The 21,453-nt window shown below is 40.3% G+C and overlaps 2 long non-coding RNA genes across 2 annotated transcripts in view; one reads left to right on the forward strand and one right to left on the reverse strand.

Moving 5' to 3' along the window:
• Positions 1 to 1,117: 1,117 nt before the first annotated feature.
• On the reverse strand, positions 1,118 to 10,996 carry LOC123000728 (uncharacterized). The gene is made up of 4 exons (XR_006408914.3): positions 10,866 to 10,996; positions 6,313 to 6,439; positions 4,573 to 4,703; positions 1,118 to 3,208 (listed from the first exon to the last, which is right to left on the reverse strand). It is a non-coding gene; the product is annotated as an uncharacterized LOC123000728 (long non-coding RNA).
• LOC130543082 (uncharacterized) overlaps positions 8,055 to 21,453 on the forward strand; it is a 272,900-nt gene continuing 259,501 nt past the window's right edge. The window contains exon 1 of the long non-coding RNA XR_008958107.1: positions 8,055 to 8,176. This is a non-coding gene — a long non-coding RNA (uncharacterized LOC130543082). The remainder of the gene's footprint in view (positions 8,177 to 21,453) is intronic.

A 21,453-nucleotide genomic window follows, 5' to 3' on the forward strand; every position in this document is an offset into this window, starting at 1 on the left:
TGTGGCCCTCGTCAACAGTCGAAGATGGTTGTGACATATGTGGCATTAGAAAATAGCTTAGAGGAGGAATAAAAACATCAGCGCTGGTTTTTATTGTTTAACTGTTCATCTAATGTGTTTAGAGGAGCAGGACCTGGGAATCCTATTCATGGGCTGTAAGACTCCTTCTTTTTTTCCTTGGTGGTCAAAAGGGCATTTGGAGAATTTTGCTGTTACTTGGCCTTTCCAGTCCAGCGAGCAAAGGCAGGCTGAAAAAAACAGTTATTTTTACTGCCTGTTTGCCTCTCTTGTAAGAACTTCAGAAAAGTCTGAGAAGTTTGAGGTTACCCGTTAAATGTGTAGTTGGGCTTTTGCGAATTACCTGTTTTAGTTATTGATGTTCTTCCTAACCAAATTAGTCCATGCCATTGAGAATAAACTGTATTTTTCATACATTTACCTATTCACTTGGTCTTCCCTTGTTCAAAAGACATCTACTGAGTCTCTATTATGCTGCATGTTTTGCGTGTGTTTTACAAAAATATTTGTATGTATTTTATTTAGGAATTCAAGGTCCATCAAAAACAAGGTTTTTAAATTTTTAGATATTATTATGCCTGGTTTCTTTACAACTTAATAATCTGCCTCCTGGAAGGCTTTAGGACCTCTGGTTTTATGGGTGGCATGGGAGGGTTGGGGGATTGCTCTCTAATTAAATAAAAAGAAATGAGGCATGACAGAAAGATTGGAGCCTTACCCAATATTCTCAAGAAGGTTTTTCTGTGGGGTTGGGTGTGAGGACTTGCGCTGTGACCTGTGACTCTGCTGACACTTAGCTGCCATGGTCTCTCTTACTTCCTGGGACAGAATTCTTATTTTTCCACTGCTGTCTCCCATCCTGGGTTTCACCCCTTCTTGATTCCCCCAAAGCACAGCTAAAGTAAGACTCTTGCATGAAGTAGATTTTCCCGAGGGTTTTGGGGTCATGCAAGGCAATTACCTTGCAGAACTTCGAGGTCTGAAGGAACTGTCCTTACAAGACTGCCCTTACTTCTAACACCAGCCGTAAGTTCAGGGGCTTCCCCAAACTGCACTCAGGTTGGATAATTTGCTAGAAGGAGTCACAGAACTCACTGAAAACTATACTCATGGTTTATTACAGGGAGAGGATACAAGTTAACATTAACCAAAGAAAGAGACATGTAGGGCCCAGCCAAGAAGAGGTCCAGATATGGAGCTTCCAATTGTCCTTCCCTCTTGGGGTCTGGGTGGCATTACCTCCTCCTGATCATAATGTGTAACAGTGTTCAAATATTGCTGACCAGGAAAGCTCACTAGTCTTTGGTGTCCAGAATTCTTTTAGGTGCTTGGTCGCACAATGCCTGTGTGACTGACCTTTAGTGTCCAGACCCTCTTGGAGGTTCAGGCTAACACCTTTAATCTCCAGTTTCTTTGGACATGGGGATTTACACAACATGGCCCTCCATTGTAAGTCCCGGTGTTAGACCAGTCAGTGGCCAAAGGCTTCAGGCAAACAAACAAAGGTATTCTGTCATGTAAGACAATCCAAGGGCCTATAGATCACCTCCAAGTAGCCAAGGGGCAAAAGACTACTAATGGGAAATTTCTAGACACTTATTGGTCATTCTTAACCTCACTGACTGGGCCATACCCCTTTTCTATTTTTTTTTTTTTTTTTTTTTTAGTTTCTTTCTTTAGACTCTCTTAATCTCTCCCTTTTACCTAATTTCTGGTTGCATATGCTTTCTTTGTCAGGCTGCTCTTAGAAATGCAAAATTCTCACTTGACTATGCAGAGCAATTCATCTTTCTTGGACTTGCCCTAGAACAACCAGATTGAGGCCAGGAGGCCTCCCTTTTCTTGTCTTAAAAGCCCATCAAAACCCCTAAGGTATTTTTCCTCAGTTAAAGAACCATCTGTTCCTAACCCATGTCACTCCTTCAAAAGGCAAAATCTGAATGAGAGTAACCATCAACCATAGATTTCTATACCTAGTGAAACTATTTGCATGAAGGAAAGTAAAATAAAGACAGTTTCAAGCAAAAGCTGAAAGACTTCCATTATCAAAAGTCCCTTACTAGAGGAACTTTTTGAGATTATACTACAGAAAGAAGAGAAATGGTCCCAGAAGGAACATCTGAGATACGTGAGAAAAGTCGAGTGAACAAATAAACAACAAACAAAAGGATGAATATGTGGGCAAATATTTTTAAAATTGTAGCTGCAATTGTTGTTTGTTTAAAATAAGGATTTTTTCCCCCACTGCATGTGCTTCTTTTATGATTATATTGCTTTTATAACCATTGGTGACCTTTCTTGTTATTACCTCACAGAGTAAGTCACTTTTCCTTTAGAAACATTTTCAAAGAATCCAACCCTTTTACTTTAGTTATCAAATCAAGTGTTTCTTATTTTTCAACTAAGAAGAGTAACACGTCATTTATGGATTTCATAGCAATGAAAGAATGGTACAAATCAGAGATTATTAATGTTGCACAGAAATGAGTTCTAAAATCCCTGTCCAACTGGGACATTCTGTTAAATATTTCTAGTCAGTAGTTCCTAGTGTAACTGCTTAAATTTTAAGTTCAAGAGAACTAGTATGGATGGTAAACTTCTCTACATAGTGTAGTTTCATTTTGTTTGTTTAGTTTAATTTAGTGTAAAGGAACAAACAAGAAGCACAGAGATCAGGCTCTATGTAGAATTCAGTGTTTTAGAGCCAGAAGGACACTCAGAGCTTTTCTGTTCCAGGTAGAAAAAAATAGAGAATCAGGAAAGTACAGCAGAGAAGTTGTGATCTGACATAGAGATGGGGCCATTCTAGAGCTCTGAAGGGCAGAGGACTGCAGAGCATTGCAAACTGGCAGAGCTGACCTGTGCTTCCCCAATGGGTTTTTCTTGCACTGGGGAATTTTGGGAAGCCTCTTGCATTTCAGTGCACGTTGCTCACCGCTGCCAGTGACAGTTGTGCAGCTTCTTCATTCCCATTATAATACTTTGTTCCTCCAGGAAGTTTTGTGGTCAGGTAACCATCATATCTGGACAAAAGCATTTGGGAAAATTTGAAGCCAGTACAAATTCACTCAAGGTTGTTGTTGTTTTTAAACAAGTTGTCAGCCTTGCAAGTGTATGGATCGGTCTCCAAAGCTTGTACTCTGTGACAGCTCTTTCTTGACAGGTTAGCAATGGAGAGACAAAGTCCAAACTGTAGGAAGGAAGAGTGACAGGGGTGTTGAGAGGTTGAGGGGTGTGTGTGTGTGTGTGTGTGTGTGTGTGTATTGTGGGATGGGTGCGTTTTGTTGGAGAAAGATGACCACGTGTAGGAGAGAAGAGAATTGTTCCCACAGTTTTATATTTCAAAGCGATTTCAAAATCTCTGTGTAGACATTTTCTTGTGCTGCGCATGATCATACCTGGGAAAAACCTGAAAAAGTTGAATGCCTTAGACCTCCAAATTTCATTTTCTCCAAGAGAATGCCTGTTTGGCTATGATAAGCAACCTCTGGGTGTGCAGAAATGTGGATGAATATCTTTCTTCCCTTGGGGCTGGAACTTGCCCTGAGCATGGGCATATCTGCAGCTGTGGGTGAGTGGTGTAAGTTTTGTGCCAGTGTGGGAAACCTTCATGAATGACCCACTCGCTGTCATATCTAACATGTTCATATGGACTCTGTGCCTTTCTTCTAACTCAGCTGCTGTCAGTTTGTCAGTTGTGGTATATCTATCTCTATATATCTATCTATATGCAGAGTCCTAGCTAGACCTGTCCACCTCTTCCTGGTAAGCTTTTTTTCTCTTTATTTCTTTTCTTTTCTTTCCTTACTTATATATACAAATATTGAATCATATGTTATACATCTGAAACTAATATAACGTTTTATGTCAGTTATACCTAAATAAAAAATAAGAAAAATAAACGAAACTAAACATGGGTATATTGTAGAATAGCTTGCAAAATGGTGATTCCAAAGGAATTTCATGCTTTTTGAAGAATGTTTTTGACATATCTTTTAAGATTCCCAGGAGTATAAGTGGAAGGGTTTGTGAAGCTCTGTATTATGATTTGTTATGGGTAGGTTTGGTTAAAGAAGGTTTTATAGGGAGAAAGTTTTTGTGGGCTAATACTGAATTCATATATATTCAATATTTTCATATATATCAATATTTTATATATAAACATATATATATATAAATAATTGCATACCCCCCAAATTTATATATTGAAGTGGTTACTCACCAGGCCTGTATATACATATTAAATTTTTCTGAGTTGTTATAGCAGCTGTTGCAATTGAAAATAATTCAGCAAACAGGATCATTTTCTGTGTAGTTTATGGGCTCGGGAACAGGCCAGGAGCATTGCAATTTGAGTTACCATTAGCCCACTCAGCCAGTCTCCACATGTCACAGGCTGGTAATTTGACCTACAGCTCCCTTGAAGTGAGTTTGCACTGAACACAGAAAGCTCTTTTTTTCTCCCTTTTTGCCAAACATTAAATGGACTTTTATGTGTGTCTTTTTTTTTCCCCTTACAAAATCATGATTTGATTCAACAAAAATATTACACACCTTCTTTCTGAGGGTTTCGTATCCTTTCCTTGGACTCACAGCTATACTTTTTCGGCAGCTGTCTGCCCTCCGTTCACCAGACAGCCTAAGTAGGTAAGACTGGGAGAGGCGGGCCTTGAATTTAGCGGTGCCTAAGAAAACACAGGCGGCAGTGAGAAAAATATCTTCCAATAACCTTTCTTTTCAAGACGCAGGAAGTCTGCTGCTTCTCAGTGCTCTTATCATTGCTGTGAGGTTTTGATTGTTTCCCATCTCTAGTGTGTGCTGGTTTTTAAGGCATATAAGAGCAGAAGCTGAAAGAGCCTCCTGTATTTAGAGAGCAGGACATGTTCTCCCCAGGATGGAAGCAGCCCCACCTGGTCTTTCCTGGCCACCTCCCAGAGGCCAGGCCTGGGGGTATAGTATGTCTGATGATGGAGACAATTGGAGCCACATCGCAGTGGAAGCTGGCGCCATGTTTATTACATTGACTGATATGTAGATTGTGGTGGGTAGGGCAGAATGCTTGATGATACCATCAATTCACCACTCTGCAACAGGTAGCCTGCTTTCCAGCTACTTTGCATGATATCCAGACTTCCTGGCAGTAAGGCTTGGCAGTTCCCAGAGCCTGAGGCAGCACCACCGAGCTCAGTTGCTTCCATTTTTTAGTGATACCCTAACCAGTGATTGAAATATGTAAGATAATCGTGGCCACAGTGATGTGCTATTTTGGGTTACTGAAAATGGAAATTTGTTTTTTGCTGAAGACTGTTTATCAAACAGTTTAGTAACTTTTACATCAATAATACTCGGAGTCCTGTCTGTCTTATCGGCCAGTTGTACTATGAAGGAAAGATTAAATATAAAGTCTTCAGCATCACTGAAGTTCTTATAACATTGTAAGTTAAAATCCATAGAGATATCTAAACTTATTTGATCCAAGTTTTCGGAGTCTTAAAACCATTGTGGTTTACATGGTATCTGTTTATGATTGACACGAATTGTCACAAGTGTAAAAATCTTGAGTTGTGGGGTCTTGCAGTCCATCTGATAGACCATCTGCATGCAACAGAAATCTGTGTTTGTCTGGAGTGTTCAAGAGAAGGAAGGTGGGGGTTCAGATTTGGATGGGCGAAGTGCAAGGTTCAAACCATATACATGCTCTATTTCAAGGAGCAAATCCCAACCGTTGCAACCTGCTTCTAGTTTTTCAGAACAGAAATGGACTATGAAGGAGGCAAACCCAACAAAAAATTCAACCAAATATTGGATTATAACATTAATTTTTGTGACTATTTCTATTTGTGAGTGTGTGAGAGACATTCATCAGGTTCTGGGTCTGCAACAGGCAACACTTTGGCCTTGAACCCAGTTCTGTGGGATGATGTCCCCAGGAAGGCCCTGCTTCTTCCCTGACAGCCACCATTTGGGAAGTAAGCTACCTGGGAGCTTTATAGGTCTTGGAGGGCAGACTCAGTGATTCTGGCCTTGTTCATGCACTTACCAAGAGGAAGAGGATAGACTGGAGCCTCCCCCCATACTTTGTGCAATTCTGGGATAAAATATTTGAAAGGTCAAAAAGCCTTTAAAAGGGGGGGCATCCTCTGGTCTCCCTGTGGAGGATGAATAAATACTATTAAAATATTCCCATTTCTGGTAAATAAATCAATTCCCAAATACTTATAGAATGCTTTCCATGGTCAAAATCTTGATCCAAAATTGTTCATTAGAGCAACTTCATCTGCAGAGAGAACTCACCTACATCAAATGGCAAGGTTATAACCATGTACAAGGGCCAACTGCGTAGTCCGAACAGCAACACGCTAGTTTGCAGCTCATTGGTGGGGTTGTAGGTTGGGGGATGTCATCCAATCCAGACTCTATACTAAGAAATTAGGTGATTCAATGACAATAACATTTTTAGCTGCAGCTTAAGGGAAGTTTACAGCTTTAAAACAGGAAATGGAAAACAATAAGTAAGAAACTATAAAATAAATTGAGCACACAAATTTCTGTTACATTTTGTACCCAGTGGTACATAGCTTTTACTTTAGGAAATGACAGGCTTATTTGGAGGGCCAGCAACTTCTGGAATCTCTCTCTTTTTTATTGAAATGCAAGTGGGGGCAGTGTTGGATACACTTCAGGCTTAGCTTTTTATTTCTTTGTAAATTTCAAATTGTGTCTTTAATGTGTGTCTAAAAGGATTTTTTCTTTTAATGTTTATAGGCCATCTTATGGCAAAATGAACCTTTGCTATAAATTAGAATCTGGGTATAAGTATTAGCCGCATTTTATTGAGTGATTACAGTGAGCCTGGTCCTGCATTAAGCACTAAAATGCATTAGTTTATTTAACTTATTTAACATTATGATGTAGGTATTATTATTATCCCCATTTTACAGATGAGAGAAAACTGAGTATGAGAAGTTATACAGATTGCCAACAAGCTACTAGCTACTAACAGTTTTTATACCAGGAACTCAGATCTGCCTGTCTCCAGAGCCTGAGATCTTAATCTATTCTGCTGACTTGAATTCAATATCATAAGCTTGAGAACCGTTGGGGAGCCATAAGCTGGTGTTTTAGGAGACATCGTTAGATGCGGTGTACATACGACAACCCCCTATTGTATTGCAGTTTCTTTTAAAATTTTTAAAAAACAAATATAAGAGGGGTCTCTGACCAATAGACTCAGATCTCCAAACTGGCTGAATTTGCCATGTGCTATTTCCCCAGCATTTGGGTTTTAATAAACAGCAAAGCTGGAATGACCACTCACTTCCCTGGGCTTCTAAGACTTTAATGTCCTCCTCCCATGGTTGGAGAGCTCTGAATTTCATCATTGGTGGCATGTGTTGTCTGAATGGAAAGGGTCCAGGTATAGTGGGAAGTTGATAGGACTTGTAGTCCAAAGGAGGTCAGGAATCCCAGTGACTCTACTCTGCCTTAAAATCTCAGTTTTCTTACCTTTAATAGGAATGATATCAATACCTATGCAACTGAAGTATTAGCATTAAATTAGACAATACATGTAAATGAAATTTATGAGTTATTGTTTTTGGAGGCATTCAAGTTCTCCTCCACTGCTTGACAACATGTGGGCTGGTATTTACCATCTTCTGTTTCAAAACCTGTTAGAGTCACTTTTTTTCTGAGAGTACTCTATCTGATGGGATTTGGTTGGAAACAGATGGTGCACTCACACTGGGAAGAGTTTAATAAAGGAACTATTTACTAAGATGTGTGCTGGATTTAGGAAAAGCAGCAAGGGATGTTGCAGTACCCTAGTGGGAAGCCATTACCAATGCTAAGTCTAGAGGGACAAAGGGAGGGAGTGTTTACCAGAACCCAGAGTGTTTGGAGAGGGCCTTCTGACCAGAACTGTGGCCTTTGGTGGAGGGATGCAATCTATCCACAGAAACCTACTTGGGAGATCCCGGGGAAAAAAGTTTTTCCTGACCTCGCTTTCTTCCCTCCCTTGATCTCCTGCAGATACTTAACCACTGGCTGGATTAAAATGGAAGCCACGGGGGAAGGGAGCTCTTGATACAGCCCGCAGCTCACACAGGTTGGTTCCTGGGACAGAGAGCAGGTGGAGAAGAATGGAAAGTAGCTCTGGGTAAGTAGAAGGTATTGAGCATAGCCATGTGGCCTTCCAAATATATTAACCAATAATCTTAATCACTTTGGTCAGATTTGGCCTAGTCAACCCTAATTCAACATTATGTTGTCTTTGGTGGCTCTTCCTCCCCTTCTGTATTTTCTCTATTTCTAGAGACGTTCACTCTTCACCTCTAAGCTGTCTTGTGCTCTTTTGCTCCTCTGAGTCTTCTTGTTATGTGAAAAATTAATACAGGACATTAATTTGCACACTTAAATGTCTTATGCCTACATGTTACTTTAAAAATGCATACTGATTTTTACTCCTGTGATGGCTAAGTTTTCTACCAGATTGACTGCAGATGAAAAATACAAAGAACAGCTACCTGAAGGCACTTGAAAGTGAATAAATGCAAACAGATTATGGAGGGTAGTTGGCACTTGGATGAGAGGACAAGACAAGGAATTAATTCCTTGTTTATGGTTTTTAGCTGAAATATAGTCCACAGGCAATGTCTATAGTCTTTCTGGCCCAAAGAATTAGAGGAAAGAGATAGGGACACCTGGGTGGCACAGTCGGTTGAATGTCTGATTCTTGGTTTTGGTGTGGGTTGTGATCTCAGGGTCGTGGGATTGAGTCCCAAGTCCGGCTCCATGCTTAGTGCAGAGTCTACTTGGGACTCTCTCTCCCTTTCCCTATGCCCTTCCTCGCTGCTTTTTCTCTCTCTCTCAAATAAATAAACAAATCTTTAAAAAAAATCATTTTGGGGTGCCTGGGTGGTTCAGTCAGTTAAGCATTCTGACTTCATCCCAGGTCATGATCTCAGGGTCCTGGAATTGAGCCCTGTGTCAGGCTCCCAGCACAGTGGAGAGTCTGCTTGTCCATCTGCTCCTCCCCCCAACTTGCTCTCTCTCTCTTTAATAAGTAAATAATCTTAAAAAAAAAAAAAAGAGTTAGAGGAAAGAGTTGAGAGCAACCACAGCCATTGGAAAGTGAGGACAAACTCTCTACAGCAGACAGCTAGAGAGGGGAGCCCCAAATTCTATAAACTTCCCAAATTTCTGGTTAGCCCCTGAACCATAAATGTATGTGGCACACTACAGGCAACTCAGTAAAAGGTAAGTAAACTGAACTGAAATGTGAACTCTTACCCAAACACAACAATACTTAAAAAATTTTTTTTGTAGTTTTGCCAAAGCAAAAATATCATACACTTCTGGGAGAAGTATAATAGAACCCAGAATCCTCCCCAAAAAACATTCACAGTGTCCAGGATACCATCCAGAGTTACTTGACATAAAAAGAGCAAGAATGGGGTTCTTGATATTTTTTAAAAGATTATTTATTTGAGAGAGAGAACGTGAGCTGGGGGGAGGGGCAAAGGAAGGAAAGAGCCTTAAGCAGACTCTGTGCTGAGTGTGGAGCCCGATGTGGGGTTTGATCTCACGACTCTGAGATCACAACCTGAGCTGAAACCAAGAGTCAGAGGCTTAACTGACTGCGCCACCCAGGCGTCCTTGATATTTTTTTAAAAAAATATAATTCATGTAGATCAATCCTGAGGTAACTCAGATATTGGAATTAGCAGACATGGATTTTAAACCAACTATCATAACAGTAATTAGGGGAAAATTATATCTTTAAGGACTTGTGTTAGAAAAGAAGAACATTCCAGATTGATAATCTAAGGTACTACCTTAGAAATCTAGAAATATTAGAGCAAACTAAATTGCAGTTCAGTAAAAGGATGGAACTAATTAAGATAAAAACAAATAAAAAAAGAAAACAAGCATTAGAGAAACTATGTTAGTTATAAGAAATACACTTTAAATATACAGACACAGAGGTAAAGTTGATTCTTGAAAAGATCAAGAAAATTGATGGGGTGCCTGAATGGCTCAGTTGTTAAGAGTCTGCCTTTGGCTCAGGTCATGATCCCAGGGTCCTGGGATCGAGCCCTGCATCAGGCTCCCCGCTCAGCGGGAAGCCTGCTTCTCCCTCTCCTGCTCCCCCTGCTTGTGGTCCCTCTCTCGCTGTCTCTCTCTCTGTCAAATAAATAAATAAAATCTTAAAAAAAAAAAAAAAGAAAGAAAGAAAATTGACAGACCTATAGCTAGACTGATCCAGAAAAAAGAGAACACAAATTACCAATATCAGGAGTGAAAAAGAGGATATAACTACAGACGCCACAGAGATATAAGACAATACGCTGACTATTCTTTTTGCCTGCGATTCCAGGACACTAGGAGACCAACATGCCCTCAAAAGTCAGAACTTAGAGTTTAATGGGACTCTTGCTGTGTGCTCTGGCAAGAATGTAACCCTTTTAGGGTCAAGACTCCATCTCTGCAGAGCCCAGAATTGTGGGGACAGGAAGTACCCACTTGGGTCATTGGAGGTACTGGCAAGTGGGGTCTCTCCTGTTAGTGCCCTGAAACACCAGAATGTTTTGGTTGTGAATATTTGGGTACAGGAATACTGTCATTGAGAACACCCTCCCAAAACTCCTTCCACAAATATGAGCATTCTCTCTCATCGCTATGACCTGATTTCCATCTTTTTATTACCCTTGTCCATGTAACAAACCTCAAAGCAGACCCTTTGCTTAAAAAGTATCTCTTTACTCCTCTACCACTTCTGGAGGGGAAAAAGAAGTAGAGTGGGGGAAAGAGCTAGGTTTACTTACAGAAATATAGTTAATGCTCACCATGTGCTTGCTCCTCTATATTTCCCAGTCTCTTTTGCAGTTAGTATCAGGCCATGTGATTAGTTCTCGTCAGTGGACTTTGAGTGGGTCTTCTGAGTTGATGCAGTTAAGAGCCAGTGTGCCTCCTCTATGGCATTCTATGGCACCCTTGCCCTGGTATGACAACCCTGGAGGCCACGTGTTAGAGATAGTGTAGCTGTAATATGAAGCTACCCAGCACATATCAACTGACCTTTATTGTGCTACGCCTCTAAGATTTCTTGTTTATTTGTTGTGGTAGCAAGTGCTAGTTACCTTGATTAATGAATATATTCTCTCCACACCTACAAATCAATAAAACACATTTTAAGACTCTAATTATAAGTGTATTTACACTTGGAAAAAGATTAGTCAATTAAAACTTTAGTGTAGGTTCTATGTGCTTCACATTATGCTTGGTGTTTTGCTATGGAGTGCCTACTCTGGGTAGCTGTAACCCTCTTTCCTGATGGTTGTGACCTTTCTTGCATCTCCAGGTAAATAGAAGTTAAGATATTTTAAAGCATGCCATGTCAGCTTTATTCAGTTCTTACCAGGGCATGGAGAAAGTTATTGGCTGCCCAGGTTGCAGAGGATGTACACTGCTGCATATTTAGGCTCCTTCTCTGGTTTACTTTGTAATCCTTTCTAAGTCTCATTCTTAAAACTAGAACATCACCACCTAATCTCTTAATGTAAGTACACCCAGAAGTTTGTTACTATGCATTCTCTATCTAACCATGAGAACTGAGGCTTCTGCCACAGCAGCACCTCTTTTGGTTATCTTAGTCGTGGGGTTAGTTTATGAGCAGTTCCTGCTGCTGTGGTCATTGGTTCCTTCATTAGTCTCTATCTTATCAGTTCAGATGTCTTTTGCTTTGAACCTGCACTTTGTTGCCTTGTCCTCTATTTTCCTCTTTGTCTTTTTATTACATAAAATTTATTAACCCCATAAGCAGACAATAGCATTGTGCAACAGGCACAAATGTTAGTTGATTTACATGTGCAATTTTGTGTCCACCCCTGTGAGCTAGGTGTTTCTGTTCTCTATTTACAGATGAGAAAATGGAAGCTCAGTGAGGACACAAGAGGAATGTTAATGAATGAATGTTAATGTTATGTCTCTTTGATACAATCAGAGAAATAATATGGACAAGAGAGGAGTTATTAAAGTAATAACAATATCTGTGTACTCTGAACAACTAAACTTTGCTGAGAGAAATTAAGGAATATCTAAACAAATGGAGAGATATACTGAATTCTTGGGTTGGGAGACTCAATATTGTTGTTAATTTTCCCCAAATTGATCTATAGATTAAAAACAAGCTTTATTTTATTTTTCATTTATTTATTTTTAGAAATTAAGAGGCTGATCTAAAATTTATGTAGAAGTGCAAAGGCTTTAGAATAGCCAAACAACTTTGAAAAAGAACAGAGTTGGAGGACTCATGTCAGGATGGACTGATGTAAATGGGTATAGTGGAAAATTAATCCACACATCTAGGGTCAACTGATATTTGATAAAGATACAAAATCAATTAATTGGAGAAAGGGTAGTCTTTTCAACAATCAGTGCTTGAAGAAATTCTTGGGGGGTGATGGATATGTTCATGACTTGATTGTGGTGACAGTTTCACAGGTGTATAATATGTCAAAACAGACCGTACATCTTACATTTTGGCAGTTTATTGTATGTCAATTATACTTCAGTTAAGATGCTAAAATAGCAATAACCATTGGGAATATTATTTGAGAGGCAGGAGATGATAGTGTAGAGATTGAGCTCTAAATTCAGATTTTCCACTTACTGGTTGTATGAGTTGGGATGGGTTAACTCCTCTGGACATGTTTTTTTCTATGTGTAAAATGAAGAAAACAGTTTTTACCTCATTTGGTTATTGTGAGTGTTGTTTACTGATACAAAGCCCTTATGGTACTCCCTGGCATATAGGAAGTATTTAACAAAGGTGAAAAAGTCAAGTGCTGGGCACAATGCTTAGGGCGTTTTAAGAATTATCTTATTTAAACTTTACAAGTGTATGAAGTAAGTACCAATATCCTTATTTTATAAATGGGAAAACTGAAGTGCCAAGAGGATTTATAATCTATCCTAGGTTGGTTGCACAGAATACAAGTAGCAGAATCTGGATTTAAATAAAGGCAGTCAAACTCCACACACTTTTAATCCTATGAATAAGTGTTAACAGATGAGGCACTGACTCAAATGCTGGTAAGATAATTGTCCAGACAGTGCCCACATTTTCTAGGATGTTATTATCTGAGATATGTGAAAATATTGAAGACCAACAAGTTTGGGCAGCTTTCTGGGAGTTCCTCTTGTAATTACTCCTGGCATCTGGCTCAGTGCTCGCCAAACTGGTTTCTTCTTCCTGGGCACATAGTCAAACTATTTCCCACCACTCCTGTATCTAGTGAGGTCATGTGGCTACTTCTTGCCAATGGAATATGAACAAAAGTGGTTATATCCTTTCGAGGCAAAGGCAAGTAGGAATGGATGGGCTTTCTCCATTCTCCACTCTCACATCGCCCTCCGCTGGTTTGTGTTTAAGTTGAAGGAGACACAGCAGTGGGAGGCACTGGTTCCTGAGTGACCCCCTGGAGCAGAGCTCTTATTGCTGACTGTGTTGAACCACCTTTGATGTGTAAAGCTACTAGAATTTTGAGATTTGAGTTTGTTTATTATAGTAGATAGCATACTCTAATGAATTATTCTTGTGGAATATTACCTTTGCTGACATATCCCATCTCTAGAAATTCTGAACTACAGGTCAAATATCTAGACGAACTCTATTGCTAGGAGATGGACCACAGAGGAATTAGAATAGAACTTTAATTAAGAAATAATATCTAGGGGTGCCTCTGTGGCTCAGTCAGTTAAGTGTTGGACTCGATTTTTGGCTCAGGTCATGATCTCAGGGTCATGAGGTTGAGTCCTGCATCGGGCTCCATGCTTAGCACAGAGCCCCTATGTCCCTCCCCCCTACCTCATGATCTCTCACTCTCTCTCAAATAAATAAATAAATAAATAAATAAATAAATAAATAGATAGATAAATAAATAAAATAATATCTACTTAATAGCAGATAGTATATGAATATTATATGGAGCCTAAGTGTTTTAATATTTAAATTCTTCCCCAAATTCCAGTATTTAAATATCCTTCATTCTCACTTATGGTGGTTGAATACTGGCATATGTTCATGGTTCAAATTCCCTACTGGCTTTTGCTATGTCTGCTTCCTGTTTCTTGGGGCTTCAGTTGTGGGCATCAACTTTAGGCTTTCCAAGACCCACAAGAAATGGAATCATCTTTGGCTGTCTCAGATGTATAATTGTTTCTCTGGGTTGTTTTGAAACCCTCCATTGACATCTCAAAAACCTATTTGATGGGACAGGTTGATACCATCTGTTTTTCAACTACCATTTTTTCCCTTCCTTCTTGCTCATTGGAAGATTTGCTTTCCGCTCATTTTACCAACTTCCCAATCTGTGGTGTGTCCTCTCTCATAGTGTACCCTGTCTCAACTCTGACAATTCATGGTTTGCTGACAGACCTTTGGTTCTTGGCCAATTACTGCTGAGTTATGACTCCAACAATCTCCTGGCATAAGAGGCTTCCCTTGGTTTTCTAGGGCTTCTGGGGGGGGGGGGGCACCCTGGCTTGAGGACCATCTGTGACAGTCTGAACATGTAGTATTACTTTTATGTTTCATTTCTTCCTTTTCTAGTGCTGGATTGAAAAACAAACAAAAAAAAAAGCCCTGAGACAGTACGATTTGTGCTGTTTGAGTTAAAGAAATTTTAGGAGAAAATAGCTGTTTATAGAGCTGGACAGTGCTTACCTACACTGTTGTCATGGAGAAGGGGCTTGGTTCTAGGCATCTGGTTCTGAGTACCTATTGTTTTGCAAAAGGTGATCACTTATAGCATTCCAGAGGGTGTCTGTGAAGAAACATGAAAGATCTGATCCTCTGGTCGCATGTTTTCATTTTACTCATGAGGAAAATGAGCCATAGCATCAGATGGATAGCTCCTCAGAGTGTGGTCTTCAGACTGGTGGCTGTCTGGGAACCACTTAAAACTAGTTGGTGGCAATATACGTACAGAATGTGTAAGCATTTAGAAACTTTTATAGTGGGGTGCCTGGGTGGCTCAGTCGGTTAAGTGTCTGTCTTCGGCTCAGGTCATGATTTTGGGGTCCTGGGATCGAGCCCCATCTTGAGCTCCCTGCTTAGTGGGGAGTGTGCTTCTCCCTTCCCCCCACTCATGTTTACTCTCTCTCTCCCTCAAATAAATAAATAAATAAATAAATGAAATCTTAAAAAAACTTTTATAGCAATTTGACATTTTGTTGATTGACACTAATTAAAAAAATAGGGCTTATGTATATTTAAAAAATCATTTATATTTAATTAATTATTTTACATCATTAGTTTTTGATATAATGTTCAATGATTCATTAGTTTTGTATAACACCAAGTGCTCATCACATCGCATGCCCTCTTAATGCCCATCACCCAGTTACCCTATCCCCCTACCCTCCTCCCTATCTGCAACCCTCAGTTTGTTTCCTGAAGTCAAGAGTCTCTCATGGTTTGTCTCCCTCTCAGATTTCTTCCCATTCAGTTTTCCCTCCCTTCCCCTATTGTCCTCTATACTATTTCTTATATTCCACATATGAGTGAAACCATATGATAATTGTCTTCCTCTGATTGACTTATTTCACTTAGCATAGTACCCTCCAGTTCCATCCACATCGATGTGAATGGTAGGTATTCATCCTTTGTGATGACTGAGTAATATTCCATCGTATATGTATTTATTTAAAAAAAAATTTTTTTTTTGAGAGAGAGAGAGAAAAAGCATGAGTGGGGGGGAGGGGCAGAGAGAAGCCGACTCCCCATTGAGCAGGAATCTCTACTCGGGGCTCGATCCCAGGACCCTGAAATCAGGACCTGAGCTGAAGGCAGACACTTAACAGACTGAGCCCAGGCATCCCTAATTTATTTTTTAAAGCAAACTTTATTTTTTAGAACAGGTTTAGATTTACAGAAACATTGAGAAGATAATACAGAGTTCTCATATCCTCTGCACCAAATTTCCCCTATTATTAATACATCACATTGGTATGATACATTTGTTACAATTAATGAACTCATATCGATACATTATTATTAACTAAGTTCATATTTTACTGATATTTCCTTATTTTTTAACCTAACATCCTTTTTCTATTCTAGGTTCTCATCCAAATACCACATTATCTTTAGTTGTCATGTCTCCTTAGGCTCCTCTTGGTTGTGACGATTTTCTCAAACTTGTTGGTTTGATGACTTTGACAGTTCTGAGGAGTACTGGTCAGGAGTTTTATGGGATGGCTTTCAGTTGGGATTTGTCTGGTGTTTTCTCATGATTAAATTGGGCTTATAGGTTTTTGGCAGAAAGACCAGAGAGGAAAACAGCCATTTTCATCACATCATATCAAGGCAACTTATTGCCAACATGACTTATTATTGTTGATGTTGACCTTGATCATTGGATAAGATCATGTTTGTCAGGTTTCTCCACTGTAATGTTATCTTCCCACATCCCCTTTCCATGGTGCACTCTTTTGAAGGAAGTCACTATGTGCAGCCTACACTTCAGTGGGGAGTGATAATTTATTTTCTTTTTCTTTATACAAATATACTTTATAATATATATTAAGTATATATGCATATATATTTTTACATAAAAATATTGTTGGTTTGTGATAGACTGAAAACGAAAAAGGTCCTTTATCACTCATCATTTGAGAAGCACTGCTCTAAAAACTTGCTTAAGGGCACACTGAAGAAGCCCTGAACCTGAGCACAAGTCATGTTGGCTCTAATCCAGCTTTCTTATTCCCCAGAGCCCAATATCCCTCTCATTGTGGAGCAGGTTGATGGCTGGCTGTGTGATACCAAAGATCACCCCATGACTATTGCCACGGATCTTAAGGAGTACATCAAGACTTGGTGGAAGTTTTTGAAATACCAGTTTCACTGAGCCTTGAAATATTAGCCTGTCTGGGCTACTGTTTTAGGTCATGTTCAGAGAATGAGATGGATTTGCACCCAGGAGTTTACTGGGTGTGAGGGGAAGGGATTGGGCAGAAGAAGGCTGAAGTGCAGTGCAGTCCAAACAAAGGCCCTCATCAACCTTACAGGAGTTCTAGCCCTGAGATGGCCATTCAGAGCTGCTCTGAATTTAGGCAGAGACACTCAGCTTTGAACCCCCCACATTGACATGGTATAGGATGCTGTCTGTCTTTGGTAAGAAAGTATAAACTTGGGAGAGGTGGCTCCTTAGCTTAAGGACATACGCTAGAAAGGGTCTCAGTTGTGCCATCCACAGCCAGCACTCCTGGTAGCTGGCAGAGTGAGTTGATGGGAAGATCTGGGTGGTACCCCAGAGTACCAGCTACAGATACTATTTCTTTTAAAATGTCTTTTGCTTAAATGTTGTGTCTAGATTCTAGGAATCAGGAGGTTGTTTGTTGCACTCTCCCTTGCCTTGTTAGCTGTCTCTAGTGCTTGAATGCACTAATTGTACTTTGGGTGTGGATGAGGTAATCAGGGAAAGGGATGCTGGGAAGAGAGGCTATAAGAGAAGGTTAGTGTGGGCATAAGACACAATGCGGAGGATTTGTATTTGTGCAATCTGGCTGCTTCTATGATTCATTCGGGTCTCTGTACCCTCATAATCAGCAGGCTCCAGTGAACTGAGTGTTCCTTTCTAAAGAAAAATGAAAGCTGGAACTTCAGCAGAGAGGAAGGAGTATGCCCAACAATGATGAGTGAACACACACACAACCCCAGGGAAGCCACATAGAATGAAGCTGTGGGAAGATTGTTATAATTTTTTTTTCAGGGGATAGTGATGCAAGTGACAGAATTATTTTAATTGGTCAAGAATTTGTCTCTCCTGTCACTTGTGTCTTGTGGGATTTCAAGCTTACTTGTCCCCACCCATTTTGATTGAGAGTGGGAACAAGAGAATTTCAATTATAGGGCAAAAGATGGAGTTCCAGAGGAGAGCAAATTTGTCAAAAGTAAGTTCTTATACAACAAATATGCTTCCTGTGCTCAGCACCTTGTTTCCCTGACTTTGCCTGATGTCCATTTCTTTTGTTTATTGCAGTTCGAATTCACTAATGCAACTTTCCTTTCAGCATCACCCTTGATTGGAGGATGCTTGGCCTGCTGTAGCTCATCCTGGTTGATAGGCGAATCTTGTATTCCACAAAGAAACTCCAAAGAAAGAAAGCTCTTTTCCCTCATGAACCTTTTCCACCAGTGGCCTCAGGACTTGGCACCCACCATCTGGATTATATGTAGTTATGGAGCCAGCAAAAGGTTAAAAGACAAAGCATTGGTTAGAAAGCATTGAAATGGATTTCTTTTTCCTATAGAGATAGTAGAAGTTTGAGTGAGAGCCATCATTTTTGTATAATAACCACAGATATATAATAATAGCTATCATCGAGCTCTTTCTAAGTGCTGAGCACTGTGCTAAGCACTTTACAGGCATCATCTCATTTTATGTTCATAATGATTCCATAATGTGGATATTATTACAGACCACTCAACACAGATGACACAACAAAACTTGGAGAGGTTAGGTAAGTTGCCTATTTGTGGAGATGGGATTCAAATTTAGGTGCTAACACGTTTGCACCACTTCCTATATTGCTTCATTAGCTATGGGATTGGGACAGGGGAGTGCTTGGAATAGGAAAATGGGAAATGTGCTCGGACTGGCTTCTTAGGGAAAAGACCTTCTGAGGAGCATCCTACTGTAGGCTCCTTCTTGTAGCTCAGGCTATTTTCTTTTAGTCCTAAAAGGAGAGACCAAAGGGACAATTAAGATCGAAGAGTCAGAACCTTAAGACTGAATTTGGAACTCTGATATTTGTGAGTCTGTGGCACGAAGGTGGTGGTTGAGGCCCCAGGTATGAATGCAATGGCCTGAGGAGAGCAAGTGTAACCAAGAAGTCAAAGGGCTCAGGCTGGATTACTAGAAACCAACATTTAAGGAGGTGTAGAGGAAGATGAGCCACTAGGAAGGTCCTAGAGCAGAGTCAGTTTTGCTATAATCATCCAGGACAGGATGGTGTGTGGTCTTCTAGAAGAGGGTGGGATGTAATCATCCAGGACAGGATGGTGTGTTTTCATCCAGGACAGGGTGATGTGTAGTCATCCTGGAGAGGGTGGTGTGTAGTCATCCAGAGAGAGGAGCCGTCCAGGTGGAATGATACAAAGCTGTCAGGTTAGGTGACATCTCATCCTTAAGAAAGAAGAGTAGAAAGGAGAGATGGAAGGAAATTCAGATACATTAGAGAGTAGAGAAAGGGCAAAGTTAGGGAAGGTTATGTCAAAGCCTGTATATTCTTAATGAAGTAGAATATTTTTAGGTTTTTCTGGCTCAATTCTTTCTTTCTCAAAGTATCCTATTAATGACTCCTCTCACCTGATGCTCAAGCAGGAATACCTCAGCCCAAAGGTAACCTAGCTGTGGACCCTGCCAACGTCATGATACCTGAGCCTCTGCTAGGTCACTGGTGGTAGATTGTGATTGCAGCTCCTAGGTGGCCCTGTTGGGTGGTTTTTACCTCCTGATGATCTTCTCCAGACTTTCTTAGAAAACCAACTGGACAGTTTTACCTTTGTTTATTTATCATGGAAAGAGCTCATTTCTATCTAAGTTTAGGTTCAAGAATTTTCTGGCTGCCTCCTGCCAGGAGCATGCTGGAACAGGTGGCATGTGGACACTTAGCTCACTCCTATTTTTACCAAGAACTTGGGGCTGCAGCCAACTCATTTGAGTGTCAGAGTGGTCAAGGGTTGGCAAAGTCAGGGTAAATACTAAGATCAGACTCTGTGAGACATTCAAGATTTGTGCTTCTTAGGTGCTCACCTCTCTGGAAGGTCTTCCTTGCTCTTCAATACTCTGGTGCCTGCCAACACCTTCCTGCCTCATTTATGTGACTGTTAGTTGAATATTCTGTACTTTGAAAAGATATGAAACCCATAAGTCAATGTAGTAGGATTTTAGGAGCCTAGATCCTTCATTTTATGGGGAAAGTGACTGAGATTCAGGAGAGAACTGAATTGTCCATGGTTATATGGCTGGGACTTGAACCCAGGTCTTTGGGTTTCTAGTCCAGTGCTCTTTGTATATTGCATCTTCATCATGTAATAAAGGATAACTCATTACATAGATATAAGGGGACAAAATGGTGGCCTCTCTCTTTTCCCATAATTCTCCCTAGATTTGTACCTCCTGCTCCCAGTAATTTAATTGACTTTGTCTCTCTAGGAAAGGGTACCCATAACTCATCCCCATGGCTAAAACCAACTCAAGCCCCTGAATCTTTCCTATTTACAATATGCTTCTGAGAGTTTTAAAATTAGTGAACAAAACTCAACTGTTTATAGCTAGAGATAAACCCATAAGATAATCCTGGAGAAGTTTGACTTAAATTGGAACCAATTTAACCAAAATATTGGTATAAGATGTTTTCTGGGAGCAGACATTTAGTGGAGGTGGGAGAAGATTATGCTAGTGGCTTTAGTACTGGGTATTTTGCATACTCTATTTGAAGTTTGTAACAACACTAGGCATTATTCCACTTTACTGCATTGGAAACTGGGTCACAGAGATGTTAAGTAATTAAACCAGGTCCCCTAGGGTTAATTATGTCAATTAATTGTCAGTGCTGGATTTCAAATCTTGTTTTATCTGGCTCTGAAATATGTGTTCTCTCTACTACCCAGTGGTTCTCTAACTTGACATAAAAATTTCCTATAAAAGTTGTTTAAAAAGCAGATTTCACCCAGTTCAGGGATTCTAATTCAGCAAGACTGAGGTAGGGTCAGGAATCTATATTTTTAAAAAGTGCCCTCAGTGATTCTGGTGTATGGCTTGTTGCAAAAACAGGAGGGAAAACAAGAAAGGGGGCAGTGACATAGAGGTCACATTCCCCTCTTTGACAGTTTAGAGGGAAGCCAGCCACCGTCCAGAGGCTCACAGCCTCTCTATCTCTGTCTGGTGTCCTCTGACTCAAAAGAGCTAGTTCTGCACAAGCTTGGCTAGAGGAACTTGCACATAGGCAAGTCTTCCCAGCATGGAAATCCAAAGTGCGTCCAGAAGTTTCCAAGTTAGGAATGTAGTTCCCTGTTATTTCTTCTAGGGGGAGGTTCATTTGACACCATACACTAAGCTTTCCAGAGATGGGATCTTCCTTGTCTCTATCCTAACATCTGGCACAAATGGCAGGCAAATGGTGGGTGCTCAATGTTCACTGGGTCATGAAGGGTGGTGGGCATGCTGGTGTTCAGTCCTGGTGGGTTAGGACTGAGGCCTTACATTTTTAAGTACCTCCTGTTTAGAGACTACACTGTTTTGGGGGCCATCCCGCTGGCATGTAGCTCTGAGAAGGGCATAGCTGGGTCCAGATGGAGCCAGTTTTCTAAGGTACACAATAATGAGGGTGCGTGGTAGCCCTTTTTCTCCATAATGTTTT

Source organism: Ursus arctos, unplaced genomic scaffold (assembly GCF_023065955.2).
Source record: "Ursus arctos isolate Adak ecotype North America unplaced genomic scaffold, UrsArc2.0 scaffold_10, whole genome shotgun sequence".
NCBI lineage: Eukaryota > Metazoa > Chordata > Mammalia > Carnivora > Ursidae > Ursus > Ursus arctos.